At 47.5% G+C, this 14458-nt stretch overlaps 10 non-coding genes across 10 annotated transcripts; all 10 read right to left on the bottom strand.

The window, feature by feature from the left end:
* Positions 1-387: 387 nt before the first annotated feature.
* On the bottom strand, positions 388-578 carry LOC142717502 (U2 spliceosomal RNA). The gene has a single exon (XR_012871876.1). It is a non-coding gene; the product is annotated as a U2 spliceosomal RNA (small nuclear RNA).
* A 1296-nt stretch (positions 579-1874) lies between these two features.
* LOC142717501 (U2 spliceosomal RNA) lies at positions 1875-2065 on the bottom strand. Its single transcript, XR_012871875.1, has one exon. It is a non-coding gene; the product is annotated as a U2 spliceosomal RNA (small nuclear RNA).
* A 1296-nt stretch (positions 2066-3361) lies between these two features.
* LOC142717545 (U2 spliceosomal RNA) lies at positions 3362-3552 on the bottom strand. Its single transcript, XR_012871917.1, has one exon. It is a non-coding gene; the product is annotated as a U2 spliceosomal RNA (small nuclear RNA).
* A 1276-nt stretch (positions 3553-4828) lies between these two features.
* Positions 4829-5019, bottom strand: LOC142717500 (U2 spliceosomal RNA). Its single transcript, XR_012871873.1, has one exon. It is a non-coding gene; the product is annotated as a U2 spliceosomal RNA (small nuclear RNA).
* Positions 5020-6331: 1312 nt separating this feature from the next.
* On the bottom strand, positions 6332-6522 carry LOC142717499 (U2 spliceosomal RNA). The gene has a single exon (XR_012871872.1). It is a non-coding gene; the product is annotated as a U2 spliceosomal RNA (small nuclear RNA).
* Positions 6523-7798: 1276 nt separating this feature from the next.
* Positions 7799-7989, bottom strand: LOC142717498 (U2 spliceosomal RNA). The gene has a single exon (XR_012871871.1). It is a non-coding gene; the product is annotated as a U2 spliceosomal RNA (small nuclear RNA).
* Positions 7990-9293: 1304 nt separating this feature from the next.
* Positions 9294-9484, bottom strand: LOC142717495 (U2 spliceosomal RNA). The gene has a single exon (XR_012871869.1). It is a non-coding gene; the product is annotated as a U2 spliceosomal RNA (small nuclear RNA).
* Positions 9485-10776: 1292 nt separating this feature from the next.
* On the bottom strand, positions 10777-10967 carry LOC142717494 (U2 spliceosomal RNA). Its single transcript, XR_012871868.1, has one exon. It is a non-coding gene; the product is annotated as a U2 spliceosomal RNA (small nuclear RNA).
* Positions 10968-12251: 1284 nt separating this feature from the next.
* LOC142717493 (U2 spliceosomal RNA) lies at positions 12252-12442 on the bottom strand. The gene has a single exon (XR_012871867.1). It is a non-coding gene; the product is annotated as a U2 spliceosomal RNA (small nuclear RNA).
* A 1280-nt stretch (positions 12443-13722) lies between these two features.
* Positions 13723-13913, bottom strand: LOC142717492 (U2 spliceosomal RNA). Its single transcript, XR_012871866.1, has one exon. It is a non-coding gene; the product is annotated as a U2 spliceosomal RNA (small nuclear RNA).
* Positions 13914-14458: the final 545 nt, after the last annotated feature.

Genomic DNA, 14458 nt, shown 5'->3' with positions numbered 1-14458 from the left:
AACTAGTAACTATTTTGTGTGGTATTACTATCTGTTTCACAAGCAAATACATTTAAGTTTAGAAAAATGCAAATTTTTGCAAATTTTTGCTAAAATTTGAAGTTTTTCACAAATAAATATTGAATTTATCGACCAAATTTTTTCACTAACATAAAGTACAATATGTCACGAGAAAACAATCTCAGAATCGCTTGGATAGGTAAAAGCATTCCGGAGTTATTACCACATAAAGTGACACATGTCAGATTTGAAAAAATAGGCTGTGTCCTGAAGGCCAAAACAGGCTGTGTCCTAAAGGGGTTAAAAGGGGAGATCCCTTCAGAAAGACAGAAACAATAGCAAAGACAAAAAACACTTTTGGAATCTGCTTTTAGTCAACACATAAGGAAAGGGTGCACCGGTCCTGGAAATACTGCAATACCAGGTCAATGCGTGGAGTGGACAGAGCAAGCTCTATTTCCATCTCCCTGTTCTAAAAATCCATTTAATATATGGTCCCCAGATAGGGGACGTATCAGATATTAAACTGATAAGAACAGATACTACACTTGATCTTAGCCAAAAGGCCGAGAAGCGATAACCCGAACGGGCCGCGCGTTGCCCGAGCCTGCCCGATACTGCTGTTCAGCCCTTGCAGCGATTCAGCCTACTTCTAGGCAATTCCATGGGGCCCTGCAGGCTCACACACTCACAGCTACACGGGAGGTGAATAAAGGCCGGAGAGGAAGCCAGACAGGATTTGCTTCTTTTGCTTGCACCACAATGCAGTGCTGAAAGAGGAGGAATCTACATAAAAACGCCTTCCTGGCAACGCCCAAATGCCCTGCTGCCATGCAGATAAACACTGGCAGCGGCAGCAAGTGCATGCCCACAGCCACCCCTTGTTCCTTCACACCTTGTATCAGCTGTAATCCAGTCCAGTCCAGTGCTGCCTGCTGAGCAGCACTGACCAACACTGCCTGGGCCCAGGCTTTTATCTCTGAGGCCCCATTATGATGTCAGAAAGCTGGCTCTGGAATCCTGAGGGCTCCACTATGACACGTGCAAAGTTCCGTCTGAACTTTATATAAGACGGTGAGGCTCAGTCAGTCACTCAGTGTTGCCTGAGAGGGCAACACTGCAACAGCCGGCCGCCAGGCTGTCTTTTTTTTGCACAGCTAGTTGCCTCCAGGAGGCCACAAGAGGGAGACAAGGGACTGCAAAATGGAAAATAGGCATCCACCAACTTTACAGACAACTTCTCCTTGCTCCTACAACCTCCATCCTTGCACAGTTTGTTATTCTTCTAGGTAACATAGTAACAAATCCAAATTGCTGCTCTCTTTGTAGGCAAGCAAGGCTTTGTTGCAACTGCAATTCTTACTTCTTCTTGAAATGTAGGGACGACAGTACATTCCATCACATCCATCTAGTGTACACAGGTAGGTCCATTGTGGTGGGCAGGCGAGCGGGCGGGCTGCTTTATTGGCTGTTTGCTGTTCCCCTACTCCACTCCACTATTTGACTGTTGTGCTGCATCAATCAATCAATCAATCAATCAATCAATCAATCAATCAATCAATCAATCAATCAATCAGTGGCTGGCTCAGGTGCAGCTCTTTAACTTACCTAAAAGGGAGGGCGGAGAGAAGACAAGGAAGGTGAATGAGGTGTTCCAATGTGAAATGCCGGAAACACAGAAACACAGACGACACACAACAAGAGGTGGCAATCTATTCATTAATTGCATTTAATCAATGAGCTCATTATCACTCATGCATTGTCCAACAGGTGTTGAAATAATGGGATTAAAAGGGGAGATCCCTTCAGAAAGACAGAAACAATAGCAAAGACAAAAAACACTTTTGGAATCTGCTTTTAGTCAACACATAAGGAAAGGGTGCACCGGTCCTGGAAATACTGCAATACCAGGTCAATGCGTGGAGTGGACAGAGCAAGCTCTATTTCCATCTCCCTGTTCTAAAAATCCATTTAATATATGGTCCCCAGATAGGGGACGTATCAGATATTAAACTGATAAGAACAGATACTACACTTGATCTTAGCCAAAAGGCCGAGAAGCGATAACCCGAACGGGCCGCGCGTTGCCCGAGCCTGCCCGATACTGCTGTTCAGCCCTTGCAGCGATTCAGCCTACTTCTAGGCAATTCCATGGGGCCCTGCAGGCTCACACACTCACAGCTACACGGGAGGTGAATAAAGGCCGGAGAGGAAGCCAGACAGGATTTGCTTCTTTTGCTTGCACCACAATGCAGTGCTGAAAGAGGAGGAATCTACATAAAAACGCCTTCCTGGCAACGCCCAAATGCCCTGCTGCCATGCAGATAAACACTGGCAGCGGCAGCAAGTGCATGCCCACAGCCACCCCTTGTTCCTTCACACCTTGTATCAGCTGTAATCCAGTCCAGTCCAGTGCTGCCTGCTGAGCAGCACTGACCAACACTGCCTGGGCCCAGGCTTTTATCTCTGAGGCCCCATTATGATGTCAGAAAGCTGGCTCTGGAATCCTGAGGGCTCCACTATGACACGTGCAAAGTTCCGTCTGAACTTTATATAAGACGGTGAGGCTCAGTCAGTCACTCAGTGTTGCCTGAGAGGGCAACACTGCAACAGCCGGCCGCCAGGCTGTCTTTTTTTTGCACAGCTAGTTGCCTCCAGGAGGCCACAAGAGGGAGACAAGGGACTGCAAAATGGAAAATAGGCATCCACCAACTTTACAGACAACTTCTCCTTGCTCCTACAACCTCCATCCTTGCACAGTTTGTTATTCTTCTAGGTAACATAGTAACAAATCCAAATTGCTGCTCTCTTTGTAGGCAAGCAAGGCTTTGTTGCAACTGCAATTCTTACTTCTTCTTGAAATGTAGGGACGACAGTACATTCCATCACATCCATCTAGTGTACACAGGTAGGTCCATTGTGGCGGGCAGGCGAGCGGGCGGGCTGCTTTATTGGCTGTTTGCTGTTCCCCTACTCCACTCCACTATTTGACTGTTGTGCTGCATCAATCAATCAATCAATCAATCAATCAATCAATCAATCAATCAATCAATCAATCAATCAGTGGCTGGCTCAGGTGCAGCTCTTTAACTTACCTAAAAGGGAGGGCGGAGAGAAGACAAGGAAGGTGAATGAGGTGTTCCAATGTGAAATGCCGGAAACACAGAAACACAGACGACACACAACAAGAGGTGGCAATCTATTCATTAATTGCATTTAATCAATGAGCTCATTATCACTCATGCATTGTCCAACAGGTGTTGAAATAATGGGATTAAAAGGGGAGATCCCTTCAGAAAGACAGAAACAATAGCAAAGACAAAAAACACTTTTGGAATCTGCTTTTAGTCAACACATAAGGAAAGGGTGCACTGGTCCTGGAAATACTGCAATACCAGGTCAATGCGTGGAGTGGACAGAGCAAGCTCTATTTCCATCTCCCTGTTCTAAAAATCCATTTAATATATGGTCCCCAGATAGGGGACGTATCAGATATTAAACTGATAAGAACAGATACTACACTTAATCTTAGCCAAAAGGCCGAGAAGCGATAACCCGAACGGGCCGCGCGTTGCCCGAGCCTGCCCGATACTGCTGTTCAGCCCTTGCAGCGATTCAGCCTACTTCTAGGCAATTCCATGGGGCCCTGCAGGCTCACACACTCACAGCTACACGGGAGGTGAATAAAGGCCGGAGAGGAAGCCAGACAGGATTTGCTTCTTTTGCTTGCACCACAATGCAGTGCTGAAAGAGGAGGAATCTACATAAAAACGCCTTCCTGGCAACGCCCAAATGCCCTGCTGCCATGCAGATAAACACTGGCAGCGGCAGCAAGTGCATGCCCACAGCCACCCCTTGTTCCTTCACACCTTGTATCAGCTGTAATCCAGTCCAGTCCAGTGCTGCCTGCTGAGCAGCACTGACCAACACTGCCTGGGCCCAGGCTTTTATCTCTGAGGCCCCATTATGATGTCAGAAAGCTGGCTCTGGAATCCTGAGGGCTCCACTATGACACGTGCAAAGTTCCGTCTGAACTTTATATAAGACGGTGAGGCTCAGTCAGTCACTCAGTGTTGCCTGAGAGGGCAACACTGCAACAGCCGGCCGCCAGGCTGTCTTTTTTTTGCACAGCTAGTTGCCTCCAGGAGGCCACAAGAGGGAGACAAGGGACTGCAAAATGGAAAATAGGCATCCACCAACTTTACAGACAACTTCTCCTTGCTCCTACAACCTCCATCCTTGCACAGTTTGTTATTCTTCTAGGTAACATAGTAACAAATCCAAATTGCTGCTCTCTTTGTAGGCAAGCAAGGCAATGTTGCAACTGCAATTCTTACTTCTTCTTGAAATGTAGGGACGACAGTACATTCCATCACATCCATCTAGTGTACACAGGTAGGTCCATTGTGGCGGGCAGGCGAGCGGGCGGGCTGCTTTATTGGCTGTTTGCTGTTCCCCTACTCCACTCCACTATTTGACTGTTGTGCTGCATCAATCAATCAATCAATCAATCAATCAATCAATCAATCAGTGGCTGGCTCAGGTGCAGCTCTTTAACTTACCTAAAAGGGAGGGCGGAGAGAAGACAAGGAAGGTGAATGAGGTGTTCCAATGTGAAATGCCGGAAACACAGAAACACAGACGACACACAACAAGAGGTGGCAATCTATTCATTAATTGCATTTAATCAATGAGCTCATTATCACTCATGCATTGTCCAACAGGTGTTGAAATAATGGGATTAAAAGGGGAGATCCCTTCAGAAAGACAGAAACAATAGCAAAGACAAAAAACACTTTTGGAATCTGCTTTTAGTCAACACATAAGGAAAGGGTGCACCGGTCCTGGAAATACTGCAATACCAGGTCAATGCGTGGAGTGGACAGAGCAAGCTCTATTTCCATCTCCCTGTTCTAAAAATCCATTTAATATATGGTCCCCAGATAGGGGACGTATCAGATATTAAACTGATAAGAACAGATACTACACTTGATCTTAGCCAAAAGGCCGAGAAGCGATAACCCGAACGGGCCGCGCGTTGCCCGAGCCTGCCCGATACTGCTGTTCAGCCCTTGCAGCGATTCAGCCTACTTCTAGGCAATTCCATGGGGCCCTGCAGGCTCACACACTCACAGCTACACGGGAGGTGAATAAAGGCCGGAGAGGAAGCCAGACAGGATTTGCTTCTTTTGCTTGCACCACAATGCAGTGCTGAAAGAGGAGGAATCTACATAAAAACGCCTTCCTGGCAACGCCCAAATGCCCTGCTGCCATGCAGATAAACACTGGCAGCGGCAGCAAGTGCATGCCCACAGCCACCCCTTGTTCCTTCACACCTTGTATCAGCTGTAATCCAGTCCAGTCCAGTGCTGCCTGCTGAGCAGCACTGACCAACACTGCCTGGGCCCAGGCTTTTATCTCTGAGGCCTTTTATCTCTGAGGCCCCATTATGATGTCAGAAAGCTGGCTCTGGAATCCTGAGGGCTCCACTATGACACGTGCAAAGTTCCGTCTGAACTTTATATAAGACGGTGAGGCTCAGTCAGTCACTCAGTGTTGCCTGAGAGGGCAACACTGCAACAGCCGGCCGCCAGGCTGTCTTTTTTTTGCACAGCTAGTTGCCTCCAGGAGGCCACAAGAGGGAGACAAGGGACTGCAAAATGGAAAATAGGCATCCACCAACTTTACAGACAACTTCTCCTTGCTCCTACAACCTCCATCCTTGCACAGTTTGTTATTCTTCTAGGTAACATAGTAACAAATCCAAATTGCTGCTCTCTTTGTAGGCAAGCAAGGCTTTGTTGCAACTGCAATTCTTACTTCTTCTTGAAATGTAGGGACGACAGTACATTCCATCACATCCATCTAGTGTACACAGGTAGGTCCATTGTGGCGGGCAGGCGAGCGGGCGGGCTGCTTTATTGGCTGTTTGCTGTTCCCCTACTCCACTCCACTATTTGACTGTTGTGCTGCATCAATCAATCAATCAATCAATCAATCAATCAATCAATCAATCAATCAATCAATCAATCAGTGGCTGGCTCAGGTGCAGCTCTTTAACTTACCTAAAAGGGAGGGCGGAGAGAAGACAAGGAAGGTGAATGAGGTGTTCCAATGTGAAATGCCGGAAACACAGAAACACAGACGACACACAACAAGAGGTGGCAATCTATTCATTAATTGCATTTAATCAATGAGCTCATTATCACTCATGCATTGTCCAACAGGTGTTGAAATAATGGGATTAAAAGGGGAGATCCCTTCAGAAAGACAGAAACAATAGCAAAGACAAAAAACACTTTTGGAATCTGCTTTTAGTCAACACATAAGGAAAGGGTGCACCGGTCCTGGAAATACTGCAATACCAGGTCAATGCGTGGAGTGGACAGAGCAAGCTCTATTTCCATCTCCCTGTTCTAAAAATCCATTTAATATATGGTCCCCAGATAGGGGACGTATCAGATATTAAACTGATAAGAACAGATACTACACTTGATCTTAGCCAAAAGGCCGAGAAGCGATAACCCGAACGGGCCGCGCGTTGCCCGAGCCTGCCCGATACTGCTGTTCAGCCCTTGCAGCGATTCAGCCTACTTCTAGGCAATTCCATGGGGCCCTGCAGGCTCACACACTCACAGCTACACGGGAGGTGAATAAAGGCCGGAGAGGAAGCCAGACAGGATTTGCTTCTTTTGCTTGCACCACAATGCAGTGCTGAAAGAGGAGGAATCTACATAAAAACGCCTTCCTGGCAACGCCCAAATGCCCTGCTGCCATGCAGATAAACACTGGCAGCGGCAGCAAGTGCATGCCCACAGCCACCCCTTGTTCCTTCACACCTTGTATCAGCTGTAATCCAGTCCAGTCCAGTGCTGCCTGCTGAGCAGCACTGACCAACACTGCCTGGGCCCAGGCTTTTATCTCTGAGGCCCCATTATGATGTCAGAAAGCTGGCTCTGGAATCCTGAGGGCTCCACTATGACACGTGCAAAGTTCCGTCTGAACTTTATATAAGACGGTGAGGCTCAGTCAGTCACTCAGTGTTGCCTGAGAGGGCAACACTGCAACAGCCGGCCGCCAGGCTGTCTTTTTTTTGCACAGCTAGTTGCCTCCAGGAGGCCACAAGAGGGAGACAAGGGACTGCAAAATGGAAAATAGGCATCCACCAACTTTACAGACAACTTCTCCTTGCTCCTACAACCTCCATCCTTGCACAGTTTGTTATTCTTCTAGGTAACATAGTAACAAATCCAAATTGCTGCTCTCTTTGTAGGCAAGCAAGGCTTTGTTGCAACTGCAATTCTTACTTCTTCTTGAAATGTAGGGACGACAGTACATTCCATCACATCCATCTAGTGTACACAGGTAGGTCCATTGTGGCGGGCAGGCGAGCGGGCGGGCTGCTTTATTGGCTGTTTGCTGTTCCCCTACTCCACTCCACTATTTGACTGTTGTGCTGCATCAATCAATCAATCAATCAATCAATCAATCAATCAATCAGTGGCTGGCTCAGGTGCAGCTCTTTAACTTACCTAAAAGGGAGGGCGGAGAGAAGACAAGGAAGGTGAATGAGGTGTTCCAATGTGAAATGCCGGAAACACAGAAACACAGACGACACACAACAAGAGGTGGCAATCTATTCATTAATTGCATTTAATCAATGAGCTCATTATCACTCATGCATTGTCCAACAGTTGTTGAAATAATGGGATTAAAAGGGGAGATCCCTTCAGAAAGACAGAAACAATAGCAAAGACAAAAAACACTTTTGGAATCTGCTTTTAGTCAACACATAAGGAAAGGGTGCACCGGTCCTGGAAATACTGCAATACCAGGTCAATGCGTGGAGTGGACAGAGCAAGCTCTATTTCCATCTCCCTGTTCTAAAAATCCATTTAATATATGGTCCCCAGATAGGGGACGTATCAGATATTAAACTGATAAGAACAGATACTACACTTGATCTTAGCCAAAAGGCCGAGAAGCGATAACCCGAACGGGCCGCGCGTTGCCCGAGCCTGCCCGATACTGCTGTTCAGCCCTTGCAGCGATTCAGCCTACTTCTAGGCAATTCCATGGGGCCCTGCAGGCTCACACACTCACAGCTACACGGGAGGTGAATAAAGGCCGGAGAGGAAGCCAGACAGGATTTGCTTCTTTTGCTTGCACCACAATGCAGTGCTGAAAGAGGAGGAATCTACATAAAAACGCCTTCCTGGCAACGCCCAAATGCCCTGCTGCCATGCAGATAAACACTGGCAGCGGCAGCAAGTGCATGCCCACAGCCACCCCTTGTTCCTTCACACCTTGTATCAGCTGTAATCCAGTCCAGTCCAGTGCTGCCTGCTGAGCAGCACTGACCAACACTGCCTGGGCCCAGGCTTTTATCTCTGAGGCCCCATTATGATGTCAGAAAGCTGGCTCTGGAATCCTGAGGGCTCCACTATGACACGTGCAAAGTTCCGTCTGAACTTTATATAAGACGGTGAGGCTCAGTCAGTCACTCAGTGTTGCCTGAGAGGGCAACACTGCAACAGCCGGCCGCCAGGCTGTCTTTTTTTTGCACAGCTAGTTGCCTCCAGGAGGCCACAAGAGGGAGACAAGGGACTGCAAAATGGAAAATAGGCATCCACCAACTTTACAGACATCTTCTCCTTGCTCCTACAACCTCCATCCTTGCACAGTTTGTTATTCTTCTAGGTAACATAGTAACAAATCCAAATTGCTGCTCTCTTTGTAGGCAAGCAAGGCTTTGTTGCAACTGCAATTCTTACTTCTTCTTGAAATGTAGGGACGACAGTACATTCCATCACATCCATCTAGTGTACACAGGTAGGTCCATTGTGGCGGGCAGGCGAGCGGGCGGGCTGCTTTATTGGCTGTTTGCTGTTCCCCTACTCCACTCCACTATTTGACTGTTGTGCTGCATCAATCAATCAATCAATCAATCAATCAATCAATCAATCAATCAATCAATCAATCAATCAATCAATCAGTGGCTGGCTCAGGTGCAGCTCTTTAACTTACCTAAAAGGGAGGGCGGAGAGAAGACAAGGAAGGTGAATGAGGTGTTCCAATGTGAAATGCCGGAAACACAGAAACACAGACGACACACAACAAGAGGTGGCAATCTATTCATTAATTGCATTTAATCAATGAGCTCATTATCACTCATGCATTGTCCAACAGGTGTTGAAATAATGGGATTAAAAGGGGAGATCCCTTCAGAAAGACAGAAACAATAGCAAAGACAAAAAACACTTTTGGAATCTGCTTTTAGTCAACACATAAGGAAAGGGTGCACCGGTCCTGGAAATACTGCAATACCAGGTCAATGCGTGGAGTGGACAGAGCAAGCTCTATTTCCATCTCCCTGTTCTAAAAATCCATTTAATATATGGTCCCCAGATAGGGGACGTATCAGATATTAAACTGATAAGAACAGATACTACACTTGATCTTAGCCAAAAGGCCGAGAAGCGATAACCCGAACGGGCCGCGCGTTGCCCGAGCCTGCCCGATACTGCTGTTCAGCCCTTGCAGCGATTCAGCCTACTTCTAGGCAATTCCATGGGGCCCTGCAGGCTCACACACTCACAGCTACACGGGAGGTGAATAAAGGCCGGAGAGGAAGCCAGACAGGATTTGCTTCTTTTGCTTGCACCACAATGCAGTGCTGAAAGAGGAGGAATCTACATAAAAACGCCTTCCTGGCAACGCCCAAATGCCCTGCTGCCATGCAGATAAACACTGGCAGCGGCAGCAAGTGCATGCCCACAGCCACCCCTTGTTCCTTCACACCTTGTATCAGCTGTAATCCAGTCCAGTCCAGTGCTGCCTGCTGAGCAGCACTGACCAACACTGCCTGGGCCCAGGCTTTTATCTCTGAGGCCCCATTATGATGTCAGAAAGCTGGCTCTGGAATCCTGAGGGCTCCACTATGACACGTGCAAAGTTCCGTCTGAACTTTATATAAGACGGTGAGGCTCAGTCAGTCACTCAGTGTTGCCTGAGAGGGCAACACTGCAACAGCCGGCCGCCAGGCTGTCTTTTTTTTGCACAGCTAGTTGCCTCCAGGAGGCCACAAGAGGGAGACAAGGGACTGCAAAATGGAAAATAGGCATCCACCAACTTTACAGACAACTTCTCCTTGCTCCTACAACCTCCATCCTTGCACAGTTTGTTATTCTTCTAGGTAACATAGTAACAAATCCAAATTGCTGCTCTCTTTGTAGGCAAGCAAGGCTTTGTTGCAACTGCAATTCTTACTTCTTCTTGAAATGTAGGGACGACAGTACATTCCATCACATCCATCTAGTGTACACAGGTAGGTCCATTGTGGCGGGCAGGCGAGCGGGCGGGCTGCTTTATTGGCTGTTTGCTGTTCCCCTACTCCACTCCACTATTTGACTGTTGTGCTGCATCAATCAATCAATCAATCAATCAATCAATCAATCAATCAATCAATCAATCAATCAGTGGCTGGCTCAGGTGCAGCTCTTTAACTTACCTAAAAGGGAGGGCGGAGAGAAGACAAGGAAGGTGAATGAGGTGTTCCAATGTGAAATGCCGGAAACACAGAAACACAGACGACACACAACAAGAGGTGGCAATCTATTCATTAATTGCATTTAATCAATGAGCTCATTATCACTCATGCATTGTCCAACAGGTGTTGAAATAATGGGATTAAAAGGGGAGATCCCTTCAGAAAGACAGAAACAATAGCAAAGACAAAAAACACTTTTGGAATCTGCTTTTAGTCAACACATAAGGAAAGGGTGCACCGGTCCTGGAAATACTGCAATACCAGGTCAATGCGTGGAGTGGACAGAGCAAGCTCTATTTCCATCTCCCTGTTCTAAAAATCCATTTAATATATGGTCCCCAGATAGGGGACGTATCAGATATTAAACTGATAAGAACAGATACTACACTTGATCTTAGCCAAAAGGCCGAGAAGCGATAACCCGAACGGGCCGCGCGTTGCCCGAGCCTGCCCGATACTGCTGTTCAGCCCTTGCAGCGATTCAGCCTACTTCTAGGCAATTCCATGGGGCCCTGCAGGCTCACACACTCACAGCTACACGGGAGGTGAATAAAGGCCGGAGAGGAAGCCAGACAGGATTTGCTTCTTTTGCTTGCACCACAATGCAGTGCTGAAAGAGGAGGAATCTACATAAAAACGCCTTCCTGGCAACGCCCAAATGCCCTGCTGCCATGCAGATAAACACTGGCAGCGGCAGCAAGTGCATGCCCACAGCCACCCCTTGTTCCTTCACACCTTGTATCAGCTGTAATCCAGTCCAGTCCAGTGCTGCCTGCTGAGCAGCACTGACCAACACTGCCTGGGCCCAGGCTTTTATCTCTGAGGCCCCATTATGATGTCAGAAAGCTGGCTCTGGAATCCTGAGGGCTCCACTATGACACGTGCAAAGTTCCGTCTGAACTTTATATAAGACGGTGAGGCTCAGTCAGTCACTCAGTGTTGCCTGAGAGGGCAACACTGCAACAGCCGGCCGCCAGGCTGTCTTTTTTTTGCACAGCTAGTTGCCTCCAGGAGGCCACAAGAGGGAGACAAGGGACTGCAAAATGGAAAATAGGCATCCACCAACTTTACAGACAACTTCTCCTTGCTCCTACAACCTCCATCCTTGCACAGTTTGTTATTCTTCTAGGTAACATAGTAACAAATCCAAATTGCTGCTCTCTTTGTAGGCAAGCAAGGCTTTGTTGCAACTGCAATTCTTACTTCTTCTTGAAATGTAGGGACGACAGTACATTCCATCACATCCATCTAGTGTACACAGGTAGGTCCATTGTGGCGGGCAGGCGAGCGGGCGGGCTGCTTTATTGGCTGTTTGCTGTTCCCCTACTCCACTCCACTATTTGACTGTTGTGCTGCATCAATCAATCAATCAATCAATCAATCAATCAATCAATCAATCAATCAGTGGCTGGCTCAGGTGCAGCTCTTTAACTTACCTAAAAGGGAGGGCGGAGAGAAGACAAGGAAGGTGAATGAGGTGTTCCAATGTGAAATGCCGGAAACACAGAAACACAGACGACACACAACAAGAGGTGGCAATCTATTCATTAATTGCATTTAATCAATGAGCTCATTATCACTCATGCATTGTCCAACAGGTGTTGAAATAATGGGATTAAAAGGGGAGATCCCTTCAGAAAGACAGAAACAATAGCAAAGACAAAAAACACTTTTGGAATCTGCTTTTAGTCAACACATAAGGAAAGGGTGCACCGGTCCTGGAAATACTGCAATACCAGGTCAATGCGTGGAGTGGACAGAGCAAGCTCTATTTCCATCTCCCTGTTCTAAAAATCCATTTAATATATGGTCCCCAGATAGGGGACGTATCAGATATTAAACTGATAAGAACAGATACTACACTTGATCTTAGCCAAAAGGCCGAGAAGCGATAAACCGAACGGGCCGCGCGTTGCCCGAGCCTGCCCGATACTGCTGTTCAGCCCTTGCAGCGATTCAGCCTACTTCTAGGCAATTCCATGGGGCCCTGCAGGCTCACACACTCACAGCTACACGGGAGGTGAATAAAGGCCGGAGAGGAAGCCAGACAGGATTTGCTTCTTTTGCTTGCACCACAATGCAGTGCTGAAAGAGGAGGAATCTACATAAAAACGCCTTCCTGGCAACGCCCAAATGCCCTGCTGCCATGCAGATAAACACTGGCAGCGGCAGCAAGTGTATGCCCACAGCCACCCCTTGTTCCTTCACACCTTGTATCAGCTGTAATCCAGTCCAGTCCAGTGCTGCCTGCTGAGCAGCACTGACCAACACTGCCTGGGCCCAGGCTTTTATCTCTGAGGCCCCATTATGATGTCAGAAAGCTGGCTCTGGAATCCTGAGGGCTCCACTATGACACGTGCAAAGTTCCGTCTGAACTTTATATAAGACGGTGAGGCTCAGTCAGTCACTCAGTGTTGCCTGAGAGGGCAACACTGCAACAGCCGGCCGCCAGGCTGTCTTTTTTTTGCACAGCTAGTTGCCTCCAGGAGGCCACAAGAGGGAGACAAGGGACTGCAAAATGGAAAATAGGCATCCACCAACTTTACAGACAACTTCTCCTTGCTCCTACAACCTCCATCCTTGCACAGTTTGTTATTCTTCTAGGTAACATAGTAACAAATCCAAATTGCTGCTCTCTTTGTAGGCAAGCAAGGCTTTGTTGCAACTGCAATTCTTACTTCTTCTTGAAATGTAGGGACGACAGTACATTCCATCACATCCATCTAGTGTACACAGGTAGGTCCATTGTGGCGGGCAGGCGAGCGGGCGGGCTGCTTTATTGGCTGTTTGCTGTTCCCCTACTCCACTCCACTATTTGACTGTTGTGCTGCATCAATCAATCAATCAATCAATCAATCAATCAATCAATCAATCAGTGGCTGGCTCAGGTGCAGCTCTTTAACTTACCTAAAAGGGAGGGCGGAGAGAAGACAAGGAAGGTGAATGAGGTGTTCCAATGTGAAATGCCGGAAACACAGAAACACAGACGACACACAACAAGAGGTGGCAATCTATTCATTAATTGCATTTAATCAATGAGCTCATTATCACTCATGCATTGTCCAACAGGTGTTGAAATAATGGGATTAAAAGGGGAGATCCCTTCAGAAAGACAGAAACAATAGCAAAGACAAAAAACACTTTTGGAATCTGCTTTTAGTCAACACATAAGGAAAGGGTGCACCGGTCCTGGAAATACTGCAATACCAGGTCAATGCGTGGAGTGGACAGAGCAAGCTCTATTTCCATCTCCCTGTTCTAAAAATCCATTTAATATATGGTCCCCAGATAGGGGACGTATCAGATATTAAACTGATAAGAACAGATACTACACTTGATCTTAGCCAAAAGGCCGAGAAGCGATAACCCGAACGGGCCGCGCGTTGCCCGAGCCTGCCCGATACTGCTGTTCAGCCCTTGCAGCGATTCAGCCTACTTCTAGGCAATTCCATGGGGCCCTGCAGGCTCACACACTCACAGCTACACGGGAGGTGAATAAAGGCCGGAGAGGAAGCCAGACAGGATTTGCTTCTTTTGCTTGCACCACAATGCAGTGCTGAAAGAGGAGGAATCTACATAAAAACGCCTTCCTGGCAACGCCCAAATGCCCTGCTGCCATGCAGATAAACACTGGCAGCGGCAGCAAGTGCATGCCCACAGCCACCCCTTGTTCCTTCACACCTTGTATCAGCTGTAATCCAGTCCAGTCCAGTGCTGCCTGCTGAGCAGCACTGACCAACACTGCCTGGGCCCAGGCTTTTATCTCTGAGGCCCCATTATGATGTCAGAAAGCTGGCTCTGGAATCCTGAGGGCTCCACTATGACACGTGCAAAGTTCCGTCTGAACTTTATATAAGACGGTGAGGCTCAGTCAGTCACTCAGTGTTGCCTGAGAGGGCAACACTGCAA

The sequence above is a fragment of the Rhinoderma darwinii genome, unplaced genomic scaffold, assembly GCF_050947455.1.
Source record: "Rhinoderma darwinii isolate aRhiDar2 unplaced genomic scaffold, aRhiDar2.hap1 Scaffold_456, whole genome shotgun sequence".
Lineage (NCBI taxonomy): Eukaryota > Metazoa > Chordata > Amphibia > Anura > Rhinodermatidae > Rhinoderma > Rhinoderma darwinii.
This window is presented reverse-complemented; position numbering and strand designations above follow the sequence as displayed.